This window comes from Salvia miltiorrhiza, chromosome 2, assembly GCF_028751815.1.
Source record: "Salvia miltiorrhiza cultivar Shanhuang (shh) chromosome 2, IMPLAD_Smil_shh, whole genome shotgun sequence".
Classification (NCBI taxonomy): domain Eukaryota; kingdom Viridiplantae; phylum Streptophyta; class Magnoliopsida; order Lamiales; family Lamiaceae; genus Salvia; species Salvia miltiorrhiza.
Genome location: NC_080388.1, coordinates 17475091 through 17502548, shown reverse-complemented (window position 1 = coordinate 17502548; position 27458 = coordinate 17475091). Strand labels below are relative to the sequence as shown.

Here is a 27458-nt window from a genome sequence, read left to right as displayed (position 1 = left end):
AATATTATTCAATTATCGTATATATAAATATAAATATTAAATTAATTTAAATAAAAATATTGATTTAAATATTAAAGTAAAATACTCCCTTCGTTCCAATAGTAGTGTCTCACTTTCCTTTTTTGACTGTCTCAATAGTAATGTCTCATTTCCTTTTTTGATAATATATTATCTCTATACCCAATATTTAAATAAAAAACACCAACTGACTTTATCTAGTTTTACACATTTCGTAATTTCCGTGTCGAAAAATTATGAGACACTACTATTGGGACAAAGGGAGTATAAAATAGTAACAAACAATTAAAATATTTGATATTATGAAAAGTAAAAAAGAAGCTAAAAAATTAAAAAATATTTATTCTAAAAAAGATGAGAGAGTGAAAATTTTAAAATGTTGATGATGATACTAGAAATAATTCCTATGCTAGAAAATAGATAAGAGCGATAAACGACACCGAATGTACGTGGTTCGATCACTAAATGATCTACATCCACAGAGTTGCTCGAGATTTCACTATCTTTGTGGGTGATTACACTGTACATTGCTCATGAATGAGAGTGAGAGTCCTTCAATCTAACAATGGGAGTCCTATTTATAGATGACTAATTGGACCTAACCCTGAAACCCATAAAACAGAGGAATGAAGCCCAACTCGGTGCCAAAGCTGGCTCCCGGCAGGGCTGGGTGATTACACTGTACATTGCTCATGAATGAGAGAGAGAGTCCTTCAATCTAACAATGGGAGTCCTATTTATAGATGACTAATTGGACTTAACCCTGAAACCCATAAAACAGAGGAATGAAGCCCAACTCGGTGGCAAAGCTGGCTCCCGGCAGGGCTGTCCTCGGTAGCATTGCACTCTGGCAGAGCTGGTAACGCTGCACTCTGGCAGGGCTCTCGTAGAGCTGTCTCTGGTTAAACTCTGGCTCTGGCAGGCTGTCTCTAGTAACTCTGGCTCTGGCAGGTTATCTCGGGTAGCTCTGGCTCTAGCAGGCTGTCTTTGGCAGGTTGTCTCTGGTAGCTTTGCTCTGGCACATTGTCTCTGACAGCTCTGGCTCTGGCAGGCGTCTCTGGTAGCTCTGCTCTGGTTAGCTCTGGTATTGCTAAGCGCTGTATTGATAAGTATTCTAGTCCTCGTCAGTATTCCATTTAGGTTTTCCAAGTAAGGCCACGTGTCCTGATCTTAGGACCTCACATATTTCACCCCTCATCAGGTACTCCCCCCTGGTATGGTCAGACGAGACCATCCAGAGTCTGATTATCCATCAGTTCTGCTCTTAAAGTTAATAGCTACCCCCCCTGGTATGGTCAGACGAGACCATCCAGAGTTTGATCATCCGTCAGCTCTGCTCTTGAAGCTAATAGCTACCCCCCTCCCTGGTATGGTCAGACGAGACCATCCAGAGTCTGATCATCCGTCAGCTCTGCTCTTTTAGCTAATAGCTACTTCCCCCTGATATCGTGCGCGTACTTTAGAAGTCAAGCACGATTCTGTTGCTGTTTTCGGGCTATGAATATCCCTTGTTTTGATCATTTGTGATGTGTACCCTGAGTGCTCTGTATACCATTCTGCTCTGTTTCTTATGTTCTGGCAACCAGTGGTGTTTACATAACTTTCTGCTCTGGGTTTTAGCGTTTGCTCTGGCTCTGATGCTCTGACAACCAGAGTTGTCTTTGCTTTAGTTGTTTTCTCTGCTAGCGTATGCTCTTTCTCTGATGCTCTGATAACCGGAGTTGTCTTAGTTTTAGTTGTTTGCTCTGTTAGCGTATGCTCTTGCTCTGATGTTCTAACAACCAGAGTTGTGTTTGCTTTAGCTGTTTGCTCTGTTAGTGTATGCTCTGTCTCTGACAACCAGAGTTGTCTCTGCTCTAGCTGTTTGCTCTGTTAATGTATGCTCTGTCTCTGACAACCATAGTTGTCTCTGCTCTAGCTGTTTGCTTGTTAGCGTATGCTCTTGCTCTGGTGCTCTGACAACCAGAGTTGTCTTTGCTTTAGCTATTTGCTCTGTTAGCGTATGCTCTTGCTCTGATGCTCTGACAACCAGAGTTGTGTTTGCTTTAGCTGTTTGCTCTGTTAGTGTATGCTCTGTCTCTGACAACCAGAGTTGTCTCTGCTCTAGCTATTTGCTCTGTTAATGTATGCTCTGTCTCTGACAACCAGAGTTGTCTCTGCTCTAGCTGTTTGCTCTGTTAGTGTATGCTCTTGCTCTGGTGCTCTGACAACCAGAGTTGTCTTTGCTTTAGCTGTTTCCTCTGTTATTTATGTATTTTGGTAACTTGTGCTATATGTTTAAAATGTATATTCTGGGTAAATTTCTTAGTTAATAATTTTCTTCCTCTTATGTTTTGATAGTATCTTTCGAAAAATGCGGGGAGGGGTATCCACCCCTAGTCCCCCCCCCCAGTGTCGTGCGCGTACTTTAGAAGTCAAGCACGATTACGAGAAGTTAGTACTTTGTTGTGTAGTATTGAGTACTCTGTTTTGGCACTATGCTCTGTAATTTTTGTTGATTCCGCGGTCAAGCTCTGTCCTTTATGCTCTGTAATTTTTGTTTTGACAAGTGTGTTATGTGCTCTCCGTTAACTCTGTAATTTAACTTTGATAGATTTTGCTATTAAAGTTGTACTCGATAATTATTATTTGCTTTGGAATGGTACTTTGTGACTTTGCTCTTAATTATGCTCTGTAGCTTTGCTCTTAGCTGATGCATCGACAACCATCCGGTGTCGGTTTAGCAGTTTGCTCTGTAGCTATGCTCTATAGCTTTGCTCTTAGTTGTGCTCTGTAGCTATGCTCTATAGCTTTGCTCTTAGCCATGCTCTGATGCCCTGACAACCATCCGGTGTCGGCATAGCAGTTTGCTCTATAACTATGCTCTGTAGCTTTGCTCTTAGCTGTGCTCTGTTAGATTTGGCCGTAGTTCTCTCAGTTGTAGCTCTGATCCACGTTCGAGTCGTGCAATGTGAGGCAATTTCCGTTGGTGCTCGGCTTGAATTCATTTCCCAAAATTTGCCCTCGACGAGGTTGGTGTCCCATACCTGAAAGTTCACCCAATCAAAGCCCAATTATCATAATATTAGTCTCCAAATTCGAGTGGGATCATAGGAAATATTAGCAAAAGGATAAATAATTATGTTCGAATTCGCCTCCCAATAGATTAAGACCACGAAGGACGATTATGTGAGCATGTTATCATTTCCTTATGATGCTCAAGATCTAAGATGCTCATCTGGATCCTGTATATATCCAGTGGTACCTGCATATTTTATTCATAATAAAATAAGAAAATCAGAACCTTCAAATTCAAAGAGAAAAACATGGAAATGATTTCGCCCAACATCGTGCTCTAGTGGTGTTTCGCCTAGTTTCCTTAGCAATTCCCTTATGTGTTCGAGCCTTGTTCGATATCTTTATATTGACATCTCATCATAGTTGAATAATAATCTCTGCTCCCAGATTGCTCTCATCCGGGAGCAGAGTTTAATCTTCATCTAAACCCATGAATAGCAAACTTATATCAAACTCAAGTTCATCATATCAAGATCGCATATCAGAGTAGAGAAGCATCAAACACTTAGGAATGGAAGGTAGCAAACTTAACTTTTGGTGGAAGAAAGATGTTGTTCTTTTGTTCAGCCGAGCTGAGAGGGCCGATTGCACTGTTCCTGCGCTGGCTGAAAGTGGACGACTGCCCTGGTGTTCGTGAGTGACTGCTATCGACATCTTCCTACAACGATGGCTGGGATGGTAGTAATTTCCTTTATGGCAGCTAATCCAAAAGTGTCAGCCATTGCTCGATGACCGATTCCCTTAAGCCTTCGAGCCCTGTCCGATATTGGCGTAACGGAATGCCCTTGCACAGAAACCACAAGAAATGTAAGTAAGCTTAAGTGAAAATTAAGGCACTGATCTTTAGAAATTAAATGAGAAAATCCCTAATAAATGGAGGTCTGCTCCATGGAACTGAGTTGCAACGTGACTGTTATTCAGATTTCCAGTGCGTCGTGTCTCTGACCCGCAGTGGATCAGTGCAGAGCAAGGTGTCTTTGCAAAACTGGACATAACTAAGGTTCGCCAGAACTGCGATTCAGGATCGAGGATTCTCGTATGCTCAGGCGATCGATGCCAAAGATATTGCTGCTCTGCGCGACAGCCAGAGCCGGTGATAGCAGCGACAAAGGCGATTTCGTCGGACGATTGCTCCCTTAGTTGTAAATTGGGGGTTTTCTAAACCTTTCTCCGATTAGAAGCATAGGAGCTCCACTCTGATTTGGAGATTGCCTACTTTGACTTTCCGAAGCCAACGGTGACGATGATTCTCGCCCGATTTGTGCGACCATCGAGAAATTTTTGGATTAGAAGAAGTTAGTTGAGAAACACTGAAACATAAGAAGAGCATCAGAGTTGTGAAGATGTCTAAAAATAATCAGGATAATTGGGCCTAACTTTTCATTTTCCAAATCTAAGCACCTATTCGTGAGTACGTGGCGTTGTTATCATTCCAAACCTAGATCATCAGATGATCCGTTGGCACGAGGAAGGTTTTCCAGCCTATATACCACTTTGATAAGAAATAATATTGTTCAGATCGAAGGTTTCAATTTAGAAAATCAGCATATATATATGTCCGTGTGTGCTATCGCGCAATTGTGCAACCATCAGCATTCGAAGATCATGCAAAAAGAATCATTCATGCAAACACAGACGAGTTCTAATCTAAACCCACAGCAGGAAACAGTAAAACAGTAGATCTGCTCATATGGCTCGTTTTAACGCGCATCTATCAATGTATTTTGTGCGAATCACGCAGATTTCTATCCTTAACTAGATCTCGATCTAGAATACACCTACGAAGATGAGGAACTTCGAGATGAATTCTAGAAAAACGGAATAACCGTCAGTTTTCCTCACGCCTTAGCCCAAATTTCCCACAGACGACGCCAGCTGATGATACTAGAAATAATTCCTATGCTAGAAAATAGATAAGAGCGATAAACGACACCGAATATACGTGGTTCGATCACTAAATGATCTACGTCCATGGAGTTGCTCGAGATTTCACTATCTTTGTGGGTGATTACACTGTACATTGCTAATGAATGAGAGAGAGAGAGTCCTTCAATCTAACAATGGGAGTCCTATTTATAGATGACTAATTGGACCTAACCCTAAAGCCCATAAAATAGAGGAATGAAGCCCAACTCGGTGGCAAAGCTGGCTCCCGGCAGGGCTGTTCTCGGCAGCGTTGCACTCTGGCAGGGCTCTCGTAGAGCTATCTCTGGTTGAACTCTGGCTCTGGCAGGCTGTCTCTAGTAACTCTGGCTCTGGCAGGTTATCTCTGGTAGCTCTGGCTCTAGCAGGTTATCTCTGGTAGCTCTGGCTCTAGCAGGCTGTCTTTGGCAGGTTGTCTCTGGTAGCTCTGCTCTGGCATGTTGTCTCTGGCTGCTCTGGCTCTGGTAGCTCTGCTCTGGTTAGCTCTGGTAGCTCTGCTCTGGTTAGCTCTGGTATTGTTAAGCGCTGTATTGATAAGTATTCTAGTCCTCGTCAGTATTCCATTTCGGTTTTTCAAGTAAGGCCACGTGTCCTGATCTTAGGACCTCGCATATTTCACCCCTCCTCAGTTGATATTTTAAACAAATACGAAGTTTACATTTTAAATCAAATATTTACATAAAATATATTAAACGAAAACTCTTATTATGATCTTTAATTTGATATGCATATTAAAAAAATTATAATTAATCGAATTTCATAATTTAGAAAGAAATAAAACGAAAAATATGAAGTTATAGAAAAAGAAAATAAAAATCAAAAATACAATATCCAAATAAACCTTCAATTTTAATATATCTGCAAATTACTATTCAATTTTCAAACTGATTTGTAATTGATTTCAAATTGAAAATTTCCATTTTAATATATTACAAGAAACCTAAATTATATGGATGATGTGATCGTGCAAGGAATCTAAAATTATTAACTTTCAAATTTCGATAGAGTGTGTGTGTGTATATATATATATATATATAGTATATATTAACTACATGATAAATCTAAAAAATTTGTCCATTGTTCATTTCATAATTTTGGCTTTCTAAATATATTACATGGAAATATGTAAATGAAATATTAGTGGCGGTCTCTAAAGAAATAAAGGCAGTTATCTATATAATATATAAAAGATGAGTTTTTTCCCTCTTTTTTTCTCTCTCTCTTCTTCCACCAAAATTTTAACTATTTTTTTTCTTTTTACTTTTTTATATTGAATAGTTATTTTTTAAACGTCATCAAATTTGATCATGAAAAAATAATCAATATGCAGTATAGTATAAAAATCATCAAAAATGAATTTAAAATGAATAAGTTATGAAAAATTTAAATATTTTATTTGCTTTCTCTTTATTAAAAATATATAACTTTTTATTTATGTTTGTGTATAAAATTACTACTATTATGATGAATAATATATGCATAATGCAAATTTTCATTATTGAACAATTTTTAAATTAATATAATAACTATAATGTAACAGCCCGATTTTTATAAGCTTTTTAATTTAAAATCTTGAAGAACTAATAGATAAAATAAAACTTCTTGATTATCAAAGTTTAAAATAATTTAAAATCAACTTGCTAAAACTAAAGTAGTAACATGAAAAAAATAAAATAAAACAATAAATTAAAACTTAACAAGTTCAACTTAAATTTCTATGGAAATACTAAATCTCTAGTCATTCTCGACTTCCATGGCCACCTCAACTCCATAACTGCAAAACTTAGAAGATAAGGGGTGAGCATATTGAAAATATACTCAGTGAGAAACCATGCAAATATTCACATACGCTTAAACATGCAAATAATTCACATTGTCATACACATATACTGATAATCTGATGGGCGAACTGAGAGCCCCTGAACATGTATTTCAACATGGCTAAATTTCTGAACATGTATTTCTACATGGTTGAACATATACTTCTGTAATGCCCCGACTTTTTATTAAGGATTATAGACTTTTAATTATTGATTTAAGGATTTCTTATGGTAATTAGGGTTCAGCATCCATTAATAAAATACGGACTTATGTGAATTTGATGATTACATACGTGATAATTTATTTTTATTTTTATTTCAACGGATGATGCACTCAAAATATATTTTGAGTCCATTAAGAGAATGATGGAGCTCAAAGATTTATTTTGAGTTTTCAAATCGAAAAAAAAAATATGTATTTATTTATTTTTACCGAGAAATTTAGGAATGATGAGTTATAAAAATTTTCCATCAATATTTTTCTCAAATTATTTTCCTATGATGTATTTATAAATTGAGAGAGTGCACTAATGTTAGTGCTATTTATTCTAATTTTGATCACAAGAGTTTTATGCTCTAGCATTTTATCAATTGATGATTAGTCTTACATATATATATATATTTTTTTTACACATGGGTTATTACTACACCACATTTTTATATTTACTTAATGTAACAACCCCATTATCCTCCACTAATATTTTCTTTTCCCTACCACTAATCTTTTTCCCTACCACCACTAATATTTTCTTTTCCCTACCACTAATCTTTTTCCCTACCACTACTCCTACCTCTCCACCACACTACTCCTTTTTCCCCACCACTACATTCTTTCTCCCACTCTCACAACTTTTCTCCCACCATTATCACACTCCATAGAAGCCTTTGAAGCCCCAAGAGAAGTAGCAAAGCAAGGGAGAGTGTGGGAAAACTATAGAGTGAAGGTTGTGCTTCGAGGGTGAGTTTTTCTTTGCTTTTTCTCAACTGAAAATGCTTTATGGCCATGGATTTTTACACATTTGTGTGCTATATTATGTGAGGATATGTTTTATGATTTTGGATGATTATTTTGGTAGAGTTTATTGGGTGAAAAACCGTGCATGAGGTAAGGCAGCGAATCTGCCATAAGCACACTGCTCGGCAGTGTTTTGCAAGGCGATTCCAGCCATCCAAACGGTTGCCAAAAATTCCCAAATTAATTGTGTATCATCTTTCATATGTTTTCTATACTTTGGTAAAATTTCAGAAGGTTTGGAGCTCTTATGATTTATTTATGAATTTGTAAACATCACTGCCCATCTGGAATACATTTTTGGTAAACAATCTTTGGGAGGCCATACGTAAAGTTTCAATCGGTGAAAACCTTTGAAACTTGAATATGTCACTCTCGACTCCCGTATCTTTCTTTTGACATCGGTCTCACCATTTTTGAGTAAGGGAAACAACCGGTATAAATTCTTGAAATCTAGTTCTTATTCCTTGTACCATCCAGTAGATTTTACAAACCTACGACTTTGAGGTGGCAAAGGCCGACTTAAATCTTTGATTCTCAAGCCTATCTTTCTACTGAATATTCACTGACATGTTGGGAACTTACTTGTTCAGTTTTAGAATTTTTGGTGAAGCCTAAAGTGGTTTTTCCGATTTATGTTCTAAATCTGCCAAACTTGAACTCTTTTTGTGCACTGAACTTTAGACAGTCATATCTTCTAAACCATGAATGTTCTTGGAGTAAATCCAACTGTAGAGTGTTATGATCTCTCCCTAGTTTCCAGATTGACCCTTGGGGTTCCCAGTGGAGTTTTGTAAAGGGAGATATGAATTTTTAAAGAAAGGCCACTGACTTGGTTGTAATCTGGAAATCTGAAATTTTCAGATTTTTGCTTGTTAAATACCCATCTTTGAGAGGGCATATCTTGCTCGTTTGAATTTTTTTTCATTCGATTCAAATTGGAGAATGATCCTTGAAATGTCTAGTTTCCAGAATGTCTTTTGGAGCCTCATTTGGAGATCCGAGGCAGATTTGATGTCTGTTGCAAAACAACCTCTTAAGAGCTCAAGTTGTTGAATTATTTTCTATGTATCAAAGTTTATTTTAAAGGATGTTTCTTGAAAGATTTAGTATATGTGTGTAACGAGTTTGGGACTAATTATTTTAAATGAGGTCCGTTCTTTTATTTAAATTATGATGGACTTTTAATGAATATTTTTGGGATTAAACTCTTATTTCTTGATTTATATAAATTATTTTTTTAAGGACTTATAAATATGAATTTCGTAGGCCTACTGACCTACTGTGATCGACGGTTTGTCGATGTCTAATAGCTTTGAAAATTTTATAGAAAGTCCCTACATGAGTCTTGAGTACCCTGGTAAAATTTCAAGCCATTCCAACTTCGTTTGATATTTCTTTAAAATGAAAAACCCAAACTGCACATTACTACCGAGAATTTCAGAGAACAGGGGAAAGAGTCATTCATTTCAGTAGCTTCCTTTGTGATCTAGCTTTCCAAATTTTTATGGTATTAACTTTATTGTGTTAGCTAGATATCCACCAAAGTTTAGCCCAGTTTGACAACGTTTACTATTTTTCAAAAATCCAAGTTTTCGATTGTTCAAAACTGCCGAACATGGTAGATCGTGGTAAAAACATCATATCTCTCAAAACACTTGGAGTTTTCGACTCTACTTTTTTTTATATGAAACTAGACTCGAAGATCTTTCTTTCGGTATGAGTCTCGAGTCCAGGAGATGTCGGAGTCAGAACAGATTAAATTTTGAAGTTGAGTCAGTGTAAAAACAGAGCATGTTTTGATGATGTTTGATTGTGATTCTTATGTGCCTTATGTGTTTGTGTTGCCTATGTGTTTGAATGAGATTAGACGAGGTATGATTGATTTTTGACTGTCTTTAATGTAACGAATTATGGATGCTAGAACCCTAAAACATTAAAAGATACCCTAGGCACGTAGAATTAGACTTTGTCTTATGACAATTTCTTCACGAACTTATCGACTCTTCATCAATGAAGGTCCGGGCGACAGAAAGTGAAGCCGAAGAAGAAACGACTCCACGCCAGCTTTAAGAACAATTGAGGTGGGCATTACTTTTACTATACGTATATAGAGATCCCCTGCGTGTCGTAGGCCTCTTATACGAATATATGCATGAGATGATTTTAACTGTTAATTTCAGTTTATTATTATGCCCAAATGATAAATGACTCTTATGAAATGAAAATGAAATGTTCATGAAATGAAATGAAATGTTTATGAAATGATTGACTGCCAAAAATGTTTATGTTTTTATATGTATCCTATCTGTGTTGGTTCGCCAACTTTAAAGGAAATCCAATTGGGATCCTATGCTAGACAAAGGTCGCTAGCTAGGGTTAACGTGTACACTCATGGAGACCGCGAGTCGCTTGCGACCGGTCTTGGCGTCCGTGGTAAGGAGGCCTCCTTCCCGGCGCGTGACAGAAAGGACAGATATGGATCATATAGACTGAAAATGGGATGCGCATCCACCTTTATGAAAATGAATGAAATGTTTTAGTAAGCGCAGGTCATTCAAGAAAACCCCTGTGTGTTACTGTTGGCAGTTCAATTTATATATGTATGCATGTTGTATTTTCGGCTTATGTCACTGAGTATTTTTATACTCAGCCCTGCATGTATTTCTAAATGTGCAGGTTGAGCAGGCGATGGAATGGATCGGTGTTGAGCGGATTTCCCTTTTGATGTTTATGTAATGAAACCTTGAGTATGCATCTCCATATGCATAACTCACACGTTTTTTTCGCTGCAAACACTCTGACTTATTTATCATTTCTACTTGAACTTATTACTACTTCATTTTAATTAACTTTCAGTTGGGGTCTAGTCGTTATGGCAGACTCATTTGTGAATTACCCAAGTGGTTATATATATATACCACTAGTTTGTTATTAATGTTGGTTACTTAGTAAATCCCCTTTAATTTCCGTTTCTTATTGTTCACCCCAAGTCATAACCCCGGTTAACCCGTCATTGGGATAGTGGGCTGTGACAGAGTGGTATCAGAGCAGTTCGTTTGCTCTGGCACTAGAAACCTTATTCTAAAAAGCCAAGTCTAGTTTGATTCACTAGACATACGTGGGTTAATACGACACCGCTCAACACTCCATTGCATCGTGCTCAATCAAGGAAAAAGGTAACTGCAGTTACAACGTTTTAAAGATGTTATTGTTCTAAACTGTTTCATGAAGATGTTTATGTAAAGAGCATGCTATGATGAAATGTTGAATGTTTTGCCTTTCATGGCATATCATTGCAGTTATGATGATATAATAAGAAGAATGATAGAGAATTGACACATGCTTTCCCCAGAAAACATAGATTGTTATAAGTTGCATGATCACGATTCTAAAAGAACATAGACTGCTGGATTAGTAGGATATCTCTACAATCTAGATTCTTGAAGTGATGATTTAGAAGAATGATAGAGAACTTAGAGCATTTCAGCTTCCACAAGAAAACAATGGTTCTTTTGAATTACAAAGAGGAATGAAAAGACATGTACGCGTTGAAGGAAAAGCACGGAATGATGATACAAGATGAATTCAAGGCAAACATTGCATCAAGGGTTTAAGCATAAGTCTCTACGTTCGAATGTTTATACACGATGGAACATCGAATCGACTTATGTTACACGATAGATTATAAAAAGGGCGTGATTTGATTGTCTGCGGGTTATATATATATTTGTGACATACATGGGAAATGGGATCCGAGTCCACTAGAATAGAAGACCTTAAAATAAGTTTAGTTGTCTTAATGAAACTTATGTTTTGTTATGCATAGTATGTTCATAACCTTGTACATTTAAGAGTTTTACGTCTACTTACGTATTAGAAGACTCACACTTTCCCTTATCTATTAAAGAGGGTTACGTCCAGGCATATTCCGATAGTTAGGAAAGCTCCGCGTTTGACCCAGCAGAGACTACTCGGGCATATCGGGATTTTAGTATAGCTTTTGACGACGACATAAGAATTGTTATAGCTCAGTATACACGCCTTTGGACTGTTGCCCATGTCTTTGGGACTACAAGTTATATAAGAAAATATGGTTCGACTGTCTGTATGTAGACCTTGGGGAATAAGAGTCTAGTTCAATAGGACTAGAACCTTAAGTTTGAGCTTTAAGCTGCCACTACGAACTCAAGTTTCGTTATGTATAGTATGTCCACGACTTCTCAAGTTCGGGACAATGTTTCCCGTGTGACTGGGAAGTGATGATGTTGGACCTGGCCAGTCCACATGATCCAAATCTCAGTAGACGTCTTTTGGGTTGAAAACCTATATGTTTCAACTTTCGGTTGAAAAGCCAGACGGGTTCTTACTCGAGGTCATTTTGTTCGACCTTGTAGTTAATCATTTCATACCCTCTGGTCATTCTTTTAAATCTCTTGAACAATTTCTACAACACCTTGCTTTGATGTTGTGTTGATTTTGAGCCTTGCAACTCGTGAGTTGTCATAGTAGATTCCCTTTATCGATAAGACTAAGAAGTATTAGTCTACTGACCTAGTATACCACCCAAACTATAGCTTTGTATAGTTGTCTCTCATTATGTTTAAATTAGTTGAGATTAGTCTTTGTCCTATGAATATTATCGACCACTCATTATGATAGAAATTCAGAATCCAAATTGAGACCGTAATATAGAGTTTGCGTACATGAACGACTTTCTGTGTTGCATTCCAATTGACTGAATTTGCAGATTTTGGTTGAAGGCCAAAAGAAAAGCGATGACTCAAGAAGAGCTGTCAGACTTGTCTTAGAAGATTTTCAGACGGGGGTATATGACAATTATATTTCTAATAGCCGTTATAAGAGGAAAGGAAAAGAAGTGTTTAATCCAAAGCAAAACAAGATGGGATATGACCAAGTATGACCATATTTTCTGCAGCATGTCCGTTAGGCCCCACAGTAGGTGGACATAGAAGAAAAGATGATAGACAAGTTTCACTCCGGCCTAAGGTACTCGACAATTATACTGAGTTTATGAACTCTGAATTGTTCAGCCAAGCTCTGGACGCCGAGGTAGTAGGCCCGAGATTTGCTCGACCCAAACTCAACTCAGGAAGCAAATGATCAAGGACGAAGGCAAGACTACTATGATAGTCGAAATGGCAAGAGGCCTTGGTAGGAAACATAGTGCCCAAAGGCAAGGACAAGGACATCAAACAAACATAGGACCTGCTAAGGATAAGTAGGGCCAGCCTGGGGTACCTCCATGGCCGAAGTTTTCCAAGTCATATTATGATATATGTTTGGATGATAGTAATACATGTTTTAAATATGGTCAGAAGGGCCATTTTGCTAAAGATTTCCAAGCGAGGCCACAAGGAGGGATGTGAAGATCGAATCAACCGGGTCAAGCACAACCATTTAGGGTCATTCTAGGCCAACAACTACTCTATCCACCACAACCCCCTTAAGTTAGAACCTATGCCCCGCACAAGAATAAATAAGGAAGCAAACAAGGAAACCTAATAAGTATGGGCACGCTACTCAACACACCTGTTATACTTCTGTTCGATACGGGTGCCTCGCATTCTTTCTCTGCAAGTGCATGTGCAAATACCCTAAAACTCATACCTGAAAAGGGCTAATCTGGACATGAGAAATTCTTTACCCATAGGAGGGGCGACGATAGAAACACATGCTTACTCAAACCAAGAGGTAAACATAGGATCATTTAAGGTCATAGTAAACAACTTGCAGTTTATACAATATAGGACATTGATGTAATCCTAGGGATTGACTGGTTAGCTAAGAACTACGCCACAGTTTTATGCAAGGAGCGGAAGATTGCTTTTAACTTTTCGGGGATGGATGCTTTGAGATAAACCTGGGGAACAGGATACCAATTATTTCAGCCTTACAAGCGAGGAAGATGATGAACAAGATAGACTGCTAAGCTTTCCTGGTATACCTGATCGGAGGAGTTGAGACCAAAGGGATAATTGAAGACGTAGAGATTGTACGGGAATTCTGAGATATTTTTCAGAAAATTTACCAGGGCTGCCACTCGATAGACAAGTAGAATTTACCATCGATTTAGAACCAGGATCAGCACCGGTATCCAAGGCACCTTACAGGATGGCTCCAAGGGAATTGGAGGAGCTAAAGATCCAATTACAGGAATTATTGGACCTAGGCTTTATCAAACCTAGTGTATCCCATGGAAAGCGCCTGTGTTATTTGTCAAGAAGAAGGAAGGCACCTTGAGGATTATTTATTCGACCAGCTCAAAGGTGTGAGCGTAATCTTTAAGATCGATTTGAAGTTTGGGTATCATCAGTTAAAAGTTAGACATGAAGATATACCCAAAACGGCTTTTCGAATAAGATATGATCACTACGAATTCGTAGTTGTGCCGTTCGGATTAATAAACGCGCCAGTGGTGTTCATGGACCTCATGAACAGAGCATTCTATCCTTACTTGGATAAGTCCAGATTGGTATTCAAAGACGATATCCTTATCTACTCCAAGATTAAGAATAATATAAGAAACATTGAGAATCGCGTTGCAAACACTAAGGGGTGAATCTCTTTACATCAAATTCACTAAATGTGAGATTTGGCTTAAGGTCAGAAGGTATCAAGGTTGAAGCAGTACAAGGATGGAGGTCACCAACAACTCCAAATGAGATAAGAAGTTTCTTAGGATTAGCTGGCTACTATCGAAGATTCATTGAAGGATTTTCAAAAATAGCAAGACCAATGACGCAGTTACTTGGGAAAGGAATCAAGTATACTTGGACTGATGAGTGCGAGAGAAGTTTTCAGCAGCTCAAGGACATGTTAACTACTGCACCAGTGCTAGCAGTTCCAGAACCAGACAGGGAATATGTGATCTACACGGATGCGTCGAAAAATGGACTAGGTTGTGTGTTAATGCAAGAGGGAAAGGTGATAGCATATGCATCGCGACAACTTAGACCACATGAACTGAATTATCCAACCCATGATTTAGAATTAGCTGCAGTGGTGCATGCACTGAAAATATGGAGACATCACCTGTACGGAGTTAGGTGTGAGATATTCACCGATCATAAAAGCTTGAAATATTTTTTTTTTCAAGCAAAGGGATCTGAACATGAGACAAAGAATATGGCTCGAACTAGTAAAGGATTATGATTGTGGTATTAACTACCACCCAGGCAAGGCCAATGTAGTAGCCGATGCATTGAGTCCTAAAGTCTCGTCTAAGTTAGGATACTTTCTCACGAGGGAAGATGAACTCATTAAAAACTTTGACAAGATGAGGATAGAAGTGATTAAACCACCTAATACAATAGCGAGTGTTATTGCGACAATACCCAGTTTGAGAAAAATGGTGGTAGAAGCAAAAAGGAAGGACGAAAAGATGGAGAAGCTACGAGGAAGAATAAGGATAAGAAGTTTCAAGAATTACAACGACGAATCAGATAATACTATCTTCTTTGAAGGGAAGATATGCATGTCCATGACAATGAACTTAAGAATAAGATAAAGCCATGGCACCCATATACTGTCACCAGGAAGTACTAAGATGTATTAAGATCTAGAAAATTCTAGTTAGGAGGAATGAAACGAGATGTAACCTCATTTGTTGAAATATGTCTTGCGTGCTAGCAAGTGAAGGTTTTACAACATATCACATTGTTACTTTGAGTCTTCGAGCTCATAAAGTCAAGCTTAATGTCGTGTTTGGGACAAACTGAGCCCTTAACGAACCAATGAATTTCGTTGTCGAGATGGATTTTTTCGAATCCATCATACTTAAGCAAAGGTTGTCACGAAAGGGGGCAGTCAATGCCCACATGACTCGAGATTCCTTCGATAATGAATAATAGTTTATAACGGCGTTTTAGGCTGACTGCCTACATGCTCGAAATGGTTGGTCTCCTTACAAACTGTTTAAGTTGCCTTAAGAATGCTCTAGAGATATTAGTCATTATAGTTCCGCTTAAACGACATAGAAATTATTAATAAGGTATGTTGAGGACGACCGAGCTAAACCGGGGTGAAAGCTGAGAACATGTTTTTGCCACTCATTGTGAGACATATAATACCAGTTATCAATCGACTATCGATAGATTGGCAAATGAGGCGTTATACCTGAGGAAATATAGATCACCACTTTGTTGGGACGAAATGGCGAGATGATTGAGATCGTCCGTCAAATCAGAAAAAGGAATCAAGGAGGCCCAGGATAGACAGAAGTCATATGCTGACAAGCGCCGAAAGGACCTATAGTTTGAGGATGTAAAGAAAATTTTTCTGAAGGTTTCTCCATCAAGAGGAATCGTTAGATTCGGTGTAAAGGGTAAACCTAAACCCCGTTTTATAGGCTCATACGAGATTGTAGAAAGGATAGACCCAATAACTTACTGGTTGGCGTTAGCGCTAAGCTTTGAGAATGTGCGTAATGTATCCCATGTGTCGCAAATAGAGAAGTATGTTTACGATTCAAAGCATATGATCCATAAGAACAACATTATTATTAGTCAATATTTGAGTTACGAAGGAAGATTCAAATCTATCTTAGATCGGGAAGTTCAGGTACTAAGGACTAAGTCAATACCGATAGTAAGGGACCTATGAATATATCATGGTCAATAATAGACTACCGTCTAACAGGAAAGTGAAGTACTCAGAGTTATTTTCTGAGGTACAAATTTCGGGACGAAATTTATGTTAAGGGGGATAGTATGTAATGCCCCGACTTTTTATTAAGGATTATAGACTTTTAATTATTGATTTAAGGATTTCTTATGGTAATTAGGGTTCAGCATCCATTAATAAAATACGGACTTATGTGAATTTGATGATTACATACGTGATAATTTATTTTTATTTTTATTTCAACGGATGATGCACTCAAAATATATTTTGAGTCCATTAAGAGAATGATGGAGCTCAAAGATTTATTTTGAGTTTTCAAATCGAAAAAAAAATATGTATTTATTTATTTTTACCGAGAAATTTAGGAATGATGAGTTATAAAAATTTTCCATCAATATTTTTCTCAAATTATTTTCCTATGATGTATTTATAAATTGAGAGAGTGCACTAATGTTAGTGCTATTTATTCTAATTTTGATCACAAGAGTTTTATGCTCTAGCATTTTATCAATTGATGATTAGTCTTACATATATATATATATTTTTTTTACACATGGGTTATTACTACACCACATTTTTATATTTACTTAATGTAACAACCCCATTATCCTCCACTAATATTTTCTTTTCCCTACCACTAATCTTTTTCCCTACCACCACTAATATTTTCTTTTCCCTACCACTAATCTTTTTCCCTACCACTACTCCTACCTCTCCACCACACTACTCCTTTTTCCCCACCACTACATTCTTTCTCCCACTCTCACAACTTTTCTCCCACCATTATCACACTCCATAGAAGCCTTTGAAGCCCCAAGAGAAGTAGCAAAGCAAGGGAGAGTGTGGGAAAACTATAGAGTGAAGGTTGTGCTTCGAGGGTGAGTTTTTCTTTGCTTTTTCTCAACTGAAAATGCTTTATGGCCATGGATTTTTACACATTTGTGTGCTATATTATGTGAGGATATGTTTTATGATTTTGGATGATTATTTTGGTAGAGTTTATTGGGTGAAAAACCGTGCATGAGGTAAGGCAGCGAATCTGCCATAAGCACACTGCTCGGCAGTGTTTTGCAAGGCGATTCCAGCCATCCAAACGGTTGCCAAAAATTCCCAAATTAATTGTGTATCATCTTTCATATGTTTTCTATACTTTGGTAAAATTTCAGAAGGTTTGGAGCTCTTATGATTTATTTATGAATTTGTAAACATCACTGCCCATCTGGAATACATTTTTGGTAAACAATCTTTGGGAGGCCATACGTAAAGTTTCAATCGGTGAAAACCTTTGAAACTTGAATATGTCACTCTCGACTCCCGTATCTTTCTTTTGACATCGGTCTCACCATTTTTGAGTAAGGGAAACAACCGGTATAAATTCTTGAAATCTAGTTCTTATTCCTTGTACCATCCAGTAGATTTTACAAACCTACGACTTTGAGGTGGCAAAGGCCGACTTAAATCTTTGATTCTCAAGCCTATCTTTCTACTGAATATTCACTGACATGTTGGGAACTTACTTGTTCAGTTTTAGAATTTTTGGTGAAGCCTAAAGTGGTTTTTCCGATTTATGTTCTAAATCTGCCAAACTTGAACTCTTTTTGTGCACTGAACTTTAGACAGTCATATCTTCTAAACCATGAATGTTCTTGGAGTAAATCCAACTGTAGAGTGTTATGATCTCTCCCTAGTTTCCAGATTGACCCTTGGGGTTCCCAGTGGAGTTTTGTAAAGGGAGATATGAATTTTTAAAGAAAGGCCACTGACTTGGTTGTAATCTGGAAATCTGAAATTTTCAGATTTTTGCTTGTTAAATACCCATCTTTGAGAGGGCATATCTTGCTCGTTTGAATTTTTTTTCATTCGATTCAAATTGGAGAATGATCCTTGAAATGTCTAGTTTCCAGAATGTCTTTTGGAGCCTCATTTGGAGATCCGAGGCAGATTTGATGTCTGTTGCAAAACAACCTCTTAAGAGCTCAAGTTGTTGAATTATTTTCTATGTATCAAAGTTTATTTTAAAGGATGTTTCTTGAAAGATTTAGTATATGTGTGTAACGAGTTTGGGACTAATTATTTTAAATGAGGTCCGTTCTTTTATTTAAATTATGATGGACTTTTAATGAATATTTTTGGGATTAAACTCTTATTTCTTGATTTATATAAATTATTTTTTTAAGGACTTATAAATATGAATTTCGTAGGCCTACTGACCTACTGTGATCGACGGTTTGTCGATGTCTAATAGCTTTGAAAATTTTATAGAAAGTCCCTACATGAGTCTTGAGTACCCTGGTAAAATTTCAAGCCATTCCAACTTCGTTTGATATTTCTTTAAAATGAAAAACCCAAACTGCACATTACTACCGAGAATTTCAGAGAACAGGGGAAAGAGTCATTCATTTCAGTAGCTTCCTTTGTGATCTAGCTTTCCAAATTTTTATGGTATTAACTTTATTGTGTTAGCTAGATATCCACCAAAGTTTAGCCCAGTTTGACAACGTTTACTATTTTTCAAAAATCCAAGTTTTCGATTGTTCAAAACTGCCGAACATGGTAGATCGTGGTAAAAACATCATATCTCTCAAAACACTTGGAGTTTTCGACTCTACTTTTTTTTATATGAAACTAGACTCGAAGATCTTTCTTTCGGTATGAGTCTCGAGTCCAGGAGATGTCGGAGTCAGAACAGATTAAATTTTGAAGTTGAGTCAGTGTAAAAACAGAGCATGTTTTGATGATGTTTGATTGTGATTCTTATGTGCCTTATGTGTTTGTGTTGCCTATGTGTTTGAATGAGATTAGACGAGGTATGATTGATTTTTGACTGTCTTTAATGTAACGAATTATGGATGCTAGAACCCTAAAACATTAAAAGATACCCTAGGCACGTAGAATTAGACTTTGTCTTATGACAATTTCTTCACGAACTTATCGACTCTTCATCAATGAAGGTCCGGGCGACAGAAAGTGAAGCCGAAGAAGAAACGACTCCACGCCAGCTTTAAGAACAATTGAGGTGGGCATTACTTTTACTATACGTATATAGAGATCCCCTGCGTGTCGTAGGCCTCTTATACGAATATATGCATGAGATGATTTTAACTGTTAATTTCAGTTTATTATTATGCCCAAATGATAAATGACTCTTATGAAATGAAAATGAAATGTTCATGAAATGAAATGAAATGTTTATGAAATGATTGACTGCCAAAAATGTTTATGTTTTTATATGTATCCTATCTGTGTTGGTTCGCCAACTTTAAAGGAAATCCAATTGGGATCCTATGCTAGACAAAGGTCGCTAGCTAGGGTTAACGTGTACACTCATGGAGACCGCGAGTCGCTTGCGACCGGTCTTGGCGTCCGTGGTAAGGAGGCCTCCTTCCCGGCGCGTGACAGAAAGGACAGATATGGATCATATAGACTGAAAATGGGATGCGCATCCACCTTTATGAAAATGAATGAAATGTTTTAGTAAGCGCAGGTCATTCAAGAAAACCCCTGTGTGTTACTGTTGGCAGTTCAATTTATATATGTATGCATGTTGTATTTTCGGCTTATGTCACTGAGTATTTTTATACTCAGCCCTGCATGTATTTCTAAATGTGCAGGTTGAGCAGGCGATGGAATGGATCGGTGTTGAGCGGATTTCCCTTTTGATGTTTATGTAATGAAACCTTGAGTATGCATCTCCATATGCATAACTCACACGTTTTTTTTCGCTGCAAACACTCTGACTTATTTATCATTTCTACTTGAACTTATTACTACTTCATTTTAATTAACTTTCAGTTGGGGTCTAGTCGTTATGGCAGACTCATTTGTGAATTACCCAAGTGGTTATATATATATACCACTAGTTTGTTATTAATGTTGGTTACTTAGTAAATCCCCTTTAATTTCCGTTTCTTATTGTTCACCCCAAGTCATAACCCCGGTTAACCCGTCATTGGGATAGTGGGCTGTGACAACTTCAACATGGCTGATTTTCTGAACATGTATTTCTACATGGCTGAACATGTATTTCAACCTGGCTAATATTCTGAACATGTATTTCTACATGGCTGAGCAAGTATAATCAAACATGAACTAAGAGCATATAAAAACATACATGAATATAACCATAAGCATATAATCCCTCACCTTAAAGTCGAAGGCAATTAACTAAAATCCGGAATGAAGGTCTTAATAGCGCCGCACTAGAATAATTCGTCAAAAACGCAGCTGAACAGACTAGTCAGCTTCAAGCCTTCGTTTGAAGCCTCAAACGTCCTCAAATCGTATTTTTCCCAGAAATACGACTTCTTCGTCTTCGAGAGGGCTTTCCGTGGCCGCCTGTTTCGCTTGAATCGGAGTTCTGTGGAGGAAGTTATGGCCGTTCTTCCGAAACTGCCAGAACTTGATTTCCTGCGAAAATCTGACTCCAGCTCAGATCTTCTGAACTGTATCCCGCTCAGCTTTCACCGTTGGATGGACAACGTTCTATGAAAGTCCCAAGGGAGAAACTGCCTACATGTTTCTGGCCCTCTCTGCTCTCTAAAACCCTAATTAATTAGTGTGTCCGTCTGTTTTAGGGTTTGAAAAAAGATCCCATATTTATACTAGTTTCTAAAGAGCTTTTGATAAATCTAAAAAATTGTTTTGTATGTATATCTCCTACTAAGATAAAGAATAAAGATGATAAAAGGAGTTCTAATTCTAATAGGAATCATTAATAATAATAATAATAATAATAATAATAATAATAATAATAATAATAATAATAATAATAATAATAATAATAATAATAATAATAATAATAATAATAATAATAATAATCTAGATAAAATTAATGGTGCATATCTATATGTATCATGTAATTATTTTAAAAAATAAGCTATACAAGAAAATACTATTAATTAAACTTATAAAATAAATCTAAGTTATCGGGGTGTTACATATAATTATCATTACACTTTTTATAAATTGAAAATTTACATTTTTAAATTCAGGATTTTATTGAGTAATTGATGTGAATTGTTATATTTTATTAAAACATATTTTTTATTTGTTTATATTTTGATTTTATTTATTTATTTAAATTTATCGTTAAATTTCGATGTCCGTCGTGCATCGCACGAATGGGCGTATACTAGTTTGGCTACTAATGAGCAGTTAATAGTTATTTACTTTTTTTTGAAACATTTTCTTTACGGAATTAATGGTACATGATATTGACGGTTGATTTTGTAAATATAATAATTTGAACTTAGCATAAATTATGACTTTAATTTTCCTCTAATTTACAAAATTGCCATTCAAATCAATTTGAAATTAATTTTCAATTGAAAACTCCCTTTTTAATAGTATAGTATAGATTAGGCATATAGCCTATTTTAATTAACGGTTAAGTACCAATTTCTCCTATCGATGGCGTCCCTATCGTGTGCAGGACCCTATAGTCAGGGTTATAGTTGTTTACTACATCAATGTGGCAAAATCGCATCAAATACCCCCCTGCGTTTTAACATCGTTAAATCACCGTTAATTATTACTCCCTCCGTCCACGAAATGAGTACCCATATTTCCTTTTTCGTCCGTCCATGAAATGAGTACCCATTTCCTTTTTAGGCAAGTGTACCCCACACATCCCTTTAATTAATACACTAAAAAAGTGGGACCCTTATTCCACTAACACCACACTCAATAACTTTCTTAAAACCCGTGCCGTCCATAAATGGGTACTCATTTCGTGGACGGAGAGAGTATTTTTTAATTAAGACGGGCCTCTCTCTCACTACAAAAAAATAAGGGATTACCGGCGGCGATAACCGCCGGTAAAAAAGGGGCGGCCGCCGGCAATTCCATTACCGGTGGCCCTCTACCGCCGGTAATAATCTCGTCGAAGATGTGATTGCCGGCGGCGAAGCTCAGCCACCGGAGATTGACGGCGGCCCTACCGCCGGTATATTTTCTCGGGAAACTCAGGTGGTTTCCCGAACATTTACCGGCGGTTCTCGCCGCCGCTGATTACCGGCAGCAATGTGCCGCCGGTAATCAGCGGCGGTAGAGATGCAGCCGGTGATCACCACCACCACACCGATGGTCGTCGATGTTGGGAGATTACCGACGGGCCCGTGCGATAATTAAATAATTATTTTAATTATATAATTATTTAAATTATTTATTTTATTTATTTATTTATTTATTTATTTATCTCCACTAATATTTTCGTATTTATACAATATTTCAAACCTTAGGCGAACTTTCCAGTGGGTCACCCATCTTAGTTGTGCTCTAAGTTAAGCACGCTTAACCTTGAAGTTCATTTTGAATTGTCCCCAGTAGAGAACACTCGTATAATTGATATATCTATTACCTATTAAATCATTTAAAGGCTATTTCAATATACAATATATATTATATATTCATAACATTTGAATATGAGGAGATAATATCCAAGTAATGTTGGTAATTACGGACCAGTCTCGTGCCGCCCGTATTTTTATGGCAAATAAATATTTATTTTTTAAATTTTTTTTTAATTTTTTTAATCAATATAGTTTATTAATCATAAGTATTTTAATTTGATAGTTTTAATGTATTTTTGAATTCATTTGCATATATGTCCTTATTTTTATGTCGAAACAATATATCTATTTATTAATCAATATGTTATTAATTTTTTTTTATCAATCTACGTTATAGAGTATAAGTATTTTCATTTTGTAATTATAATGTATTTTGAATTCATTTGCATACCTTGAATTCACTCGCAATAAATAGGACGATTTGAAAACATAAAACAATTAAATTGTTCAACAAAACACAAATGTTAAACAAAGTTCCAGTGTAATTGTGTTTGTTCAGAAACATAACATAAATCAAAAAAAAAAAAGTTCAACATGATATAGATACATAGAAGTGATGCTCAAGGTAGCTAACCCGACCGCCTCAGTATCTCCTCGAACTGACTCATCCGCTGCTCAAGGGCCTCACGTTCTGCTCGTTCGGCCTCACGTGCTGCTTCTTGGGCCGCCCTATCCTCCTCAGCCCTTTGGAGACGCTCCTCCAGTGCGGAGATCCGAGTCTCATACATCCGGTGAGACATCTGGGAAGAGCCTGTACTGTTAGTAGACCCCCTACTAAACTGGCTCACACCGGCACTTCCAGTGCCGTACAGTCGTGACCTACCTGAAGGAATATTAAACTGAATTAATACTCGATTTGCCCCGAAGATCGTTTCTTGGAATATTATTAATTTATCATACAACGATTAATCCTTAACATGCTCCTATGAATTTAACAACTGCACGTTGGAGTTAGAAAATACCTGAAGAATTCCTAAGAATTCGTCAATCCGTCGCTGAACAGGTCAGCCAACTTCAACGCTCTGTTTGACCCTTCAAACGACCTCCAATCGTATTTTGTACAGAAATACGGCTTCGTCGTCTTCGAAAGTGCTTTCCGTAGCCGCCTGTTTCACCTCAATCGGACTTCTGTAGAGAAAGTTATGGCTGTTCTTCCGAAACTGCCAGAACTTCATTTCCTGCGAAAATCTGACTCCTCAGATCTTCTAAACTGTATCCCGCTCAGCTTTCACCGTTAGATGGACAACGTTCTATGAAAGTCCCAAGAGAGAATGCTCCACACGATTCCCTGCGTCCCACACAGCTCTCAAAAACCCTAATTTTATCAGTGAGTTTTCTTGAGAGCTGACAACTGTATTTATAATAAAATAAATACGTGTAGGCACAGAATTAGTGTAGGAGGCGTTTTTCTCTTCTTCTAGGGCTAGGAGACTTTGGGCCAGTCCAGGGACCAGATACAAGGAATAAAGATGGGCCTCAAATAAATTAATTTATCTATGGTCAGCCCAGACCATAATTAATTTATAAATATCAGTTCATTCCACTAGAGAACCGATATTGACTTACCCCTTTATTGCTGGTGATGAGTCGGGGCTTGTATTTAGACTTATTAAATCCTCATATTTAAAATATCCGACATCCATTAATTAATTAGAGCTCTGACAGCCTAAATTAATTAATCTCTTTGTAATCCTTAAGTAGTACCACTCAAACCTTATTATTGCGCCTGAACTTAATCAACCTGCAGGGTTTAGCGCAATAAACATTATTGAGCTCCTTAAGGGGATGTCATTATCCTATACCGGATACGAGTACTAATACAGATAATCAGATATCATATATTAACCGCTATCACCCAAGATACAGAGTACTCAAGTTACTATATAACTCTCGCTCATAGTAAGTCAAAGTGATAAAGGAATCAACATATATATCTGAAATCTTATTAGTATTAAGATTCTATTAAGTCACCGAGATCTTTGATTCTTCACTTAAGTCAGACAGAAGAATACATCTCACTGTGATCCTATCAATACGGTATGACGTACCAGTATAGACAAGTAGTCAAGACAAACTACTTCCATCTATACCGCAGCCTAAACCAATGACTCGTCCTGAAGTCATCTCGGCTGTGATCATTTTATATCTCTTAAGGTTATTCCAATTATATGATCTTCTGTGATCTACAACACACCATATAATCTACTTATAAAGAGATAAAGGACATACATGTGCAATCATGAACACAATCAGATAGGAGATTGGATAGTGGTAACAGGAAACATTGTATACAAGCATAAAACGTTCTTGCTTTCAGTATACAAATCCAACAATCTCCCACTTATACTAAAGAAAACTTTTAGTATACAATGTGTCTATTTACTCAACTCCTAACACTTCTCCCACTTATACTTAAAGTTTCCTAAGTGGGTGGCATCAATCGCATTCCCATCCTTCAATGACCATTTGCGATAAGCCCTTTGTGAAAGGATTAGTTAGTTTCTCCAGTACATGTTAATTCATTCTATGAGCACATAACCTCGATTTACGAATAATCGTATTACTTGGTACTTACTCTCCATGTGTTTGACCCCTTGTGGTTCTTGGATTTCTTAAAGTTTGCAACTGCACTTGAGTTATCACGAAGGTGATGCTCTCACGCAAACTAGGAATCACCCTTAGATCCTGGAGGTAGTGGTCAAACCAAAAGATTTTACCTCCCAAGGAAAACACATAGCTCGAGGTAATTATTCTTTGTTCCGGTCAGCCTGGAAATCCGAAATCATATAATCCAAATAGGAACTAAACTGTCTAACTGGTAAACTATCCTTATTCTCTAGTCATGGACTTGAGAATATAATTTACCACAGTTCAGTGTCCTTAACTAGGACTATACTGATATCTTACAACCATGCTAATTGCATATCAAATATAAGATCTCGTACATAGCAATCCATACATGAAGCTATCTACTGCGGAAACGTAGAATACTGCCTTCATTTCCTCAACCTCAACAGGCATCTTAAGACATTGTCTTTAGATAAAGGAACGCCATATCTAAAAGGTAGCAATCCTTTCTTGGCGGTATTCATACTAAAACGAGTATTCTCAGTATCAATGTAAGACACTCGAGATAAGCCCAACATCCTTTTCTAGTGATCCCTTATTACCTTGATCACAAAGATGTATATTGTACCTCCTTAGTCTTTCATCTGAGACTGTTCGGATAACCATTACTTTATGTCTTGACAATAGCTCCATATTGTCGCCAATTAGGAGGATATTATCTACATAAAATGCAAGATAAACCACATTACCGATGACACGAGAGCGATTGATACGAGATGCTTCTCTCCCTCCCTCACGTAACCTTCAGGTTGTTGCACATGGCTGTCCTTACCTTTTTCAAGGTAATATATATGACATCCATTTGCCAGATCTCGATGGTTTAAGTGAGCTGCTATGGGAAAAATGGTCCGAATGTTCTGAGCATGGCACTGGCGAAAATATCATCATAACCTATACCCTTACACTGGGCATAACTTTTCGCCACCAGTCTAGCTTCGAAAGCTACGACCTTGCTCATTCGGGCTTGTCATTACCTTGTATACTCACTTACAACCTAAGGCTTTACTGCCTCCTGGTAGCAAGATTTTCTAGTATACACCCATATTCTTAATGGATTGCTCCATTGAGGCGTGCCAGGAAACTACATTCTCGTCTTCCACTAATTCCAAGTAGATATCTGGGTCGATTCTCTTATATTCACTACCAGGGACTGAATCCAAAGATTCTCCCAAGAACATAAATCGATCGGGTTGTCCTACAACCCTCCCACTACAATGGATCTGTGGTGGCACATGTGTGTCAACAGTGCGTGCAGTGTCTTGTGGTACAAAACTCTTGCACACTTGGCTTGGGTGATGGAATCGCCTGTCTAGTCTTCAATTTCTTGAAGCACACTATCTGACTTGGATTACTGATTACTCCCATAGTCCACTTCTAAGAATCGTGTGTCATTGCTAATAATCACCTTCTGATTCTTTAGGACTAATTGCAAAGATACATAACTCATCATCGGACATATTTTTTCAAGAGTGACCTATTTCTTCTCTCCACCACACCATCTTATATAGGGATTACACGGTGTAGTAAACTGGGCTGGAATCCCAAACACTGACAATGAATCAAAAAAGATCATTCCTAACACATTATTGGCCCTTTATCCCCCTTGTCATGAATGACCTGGTCTCCATCTTTTCCTCTATACAGGATTCGCAGGTTCGAAATAGTACAACCTGGATTGAATCCAATGTACTTATGAGCCTTTGGATCCTGTTAAGATAGATGTGACCTAATCTAGGGTATCAATATATGTGTAAGATCCTCATGAGTGATTAGCCTTAACTTTTCTCTTTCTTTTGTTCGATGATGTAAATGCAATATAAAGGTATTTTGAAGACAAGTTATAGTATGAAGAGAAATGTTCAAAAATACCAGAATAGACAACTTTGTCATTTCTTATGATAGAAATACTACTATAAAAAATGACATGTGATCCATCTATTCAAAAATTTTAAACATGATAAGGAACTCTAAAAAAACTAAACTATGTCTTTAAAACTTAAAGAC

At 37.2% G+C, this 27458-nt stretch overlaps 2 long non-coding RNA genes across 2 annotated transcripts; both read left to right on the top strand.

The window, feature by feature from the left end:
- Positions 1-7566: 7566 nt before the first annotated feature.
- Positions 7567-10768, top strand: LOC131011424 (uncharacterized). Its single transcript, XR_009096917.1, has 3 exons — positions 7567-7776; positions 9850-9914; positions 10510-10768. It is a non-coding gene; the product is annotated as an uncharacterized LOC131011424 (long non-coding RNA).
- Positions 10769-17138: 6370 nt separating this feature from the next.
- On the top strand, positions 17139-20365 carry LOC131011423 (uncharacterized). Its single transcript, XR_009096916.1, has 3 exons — positions 17139-17354; positions 19428-19492; positions 20088-20365. It is a non-coding gene; the product is annotated as an uncharacterized LOC131011423 (long non-coding RNA).
- Positions 20366-27458: the final 7093 nt, after the last annotated feature.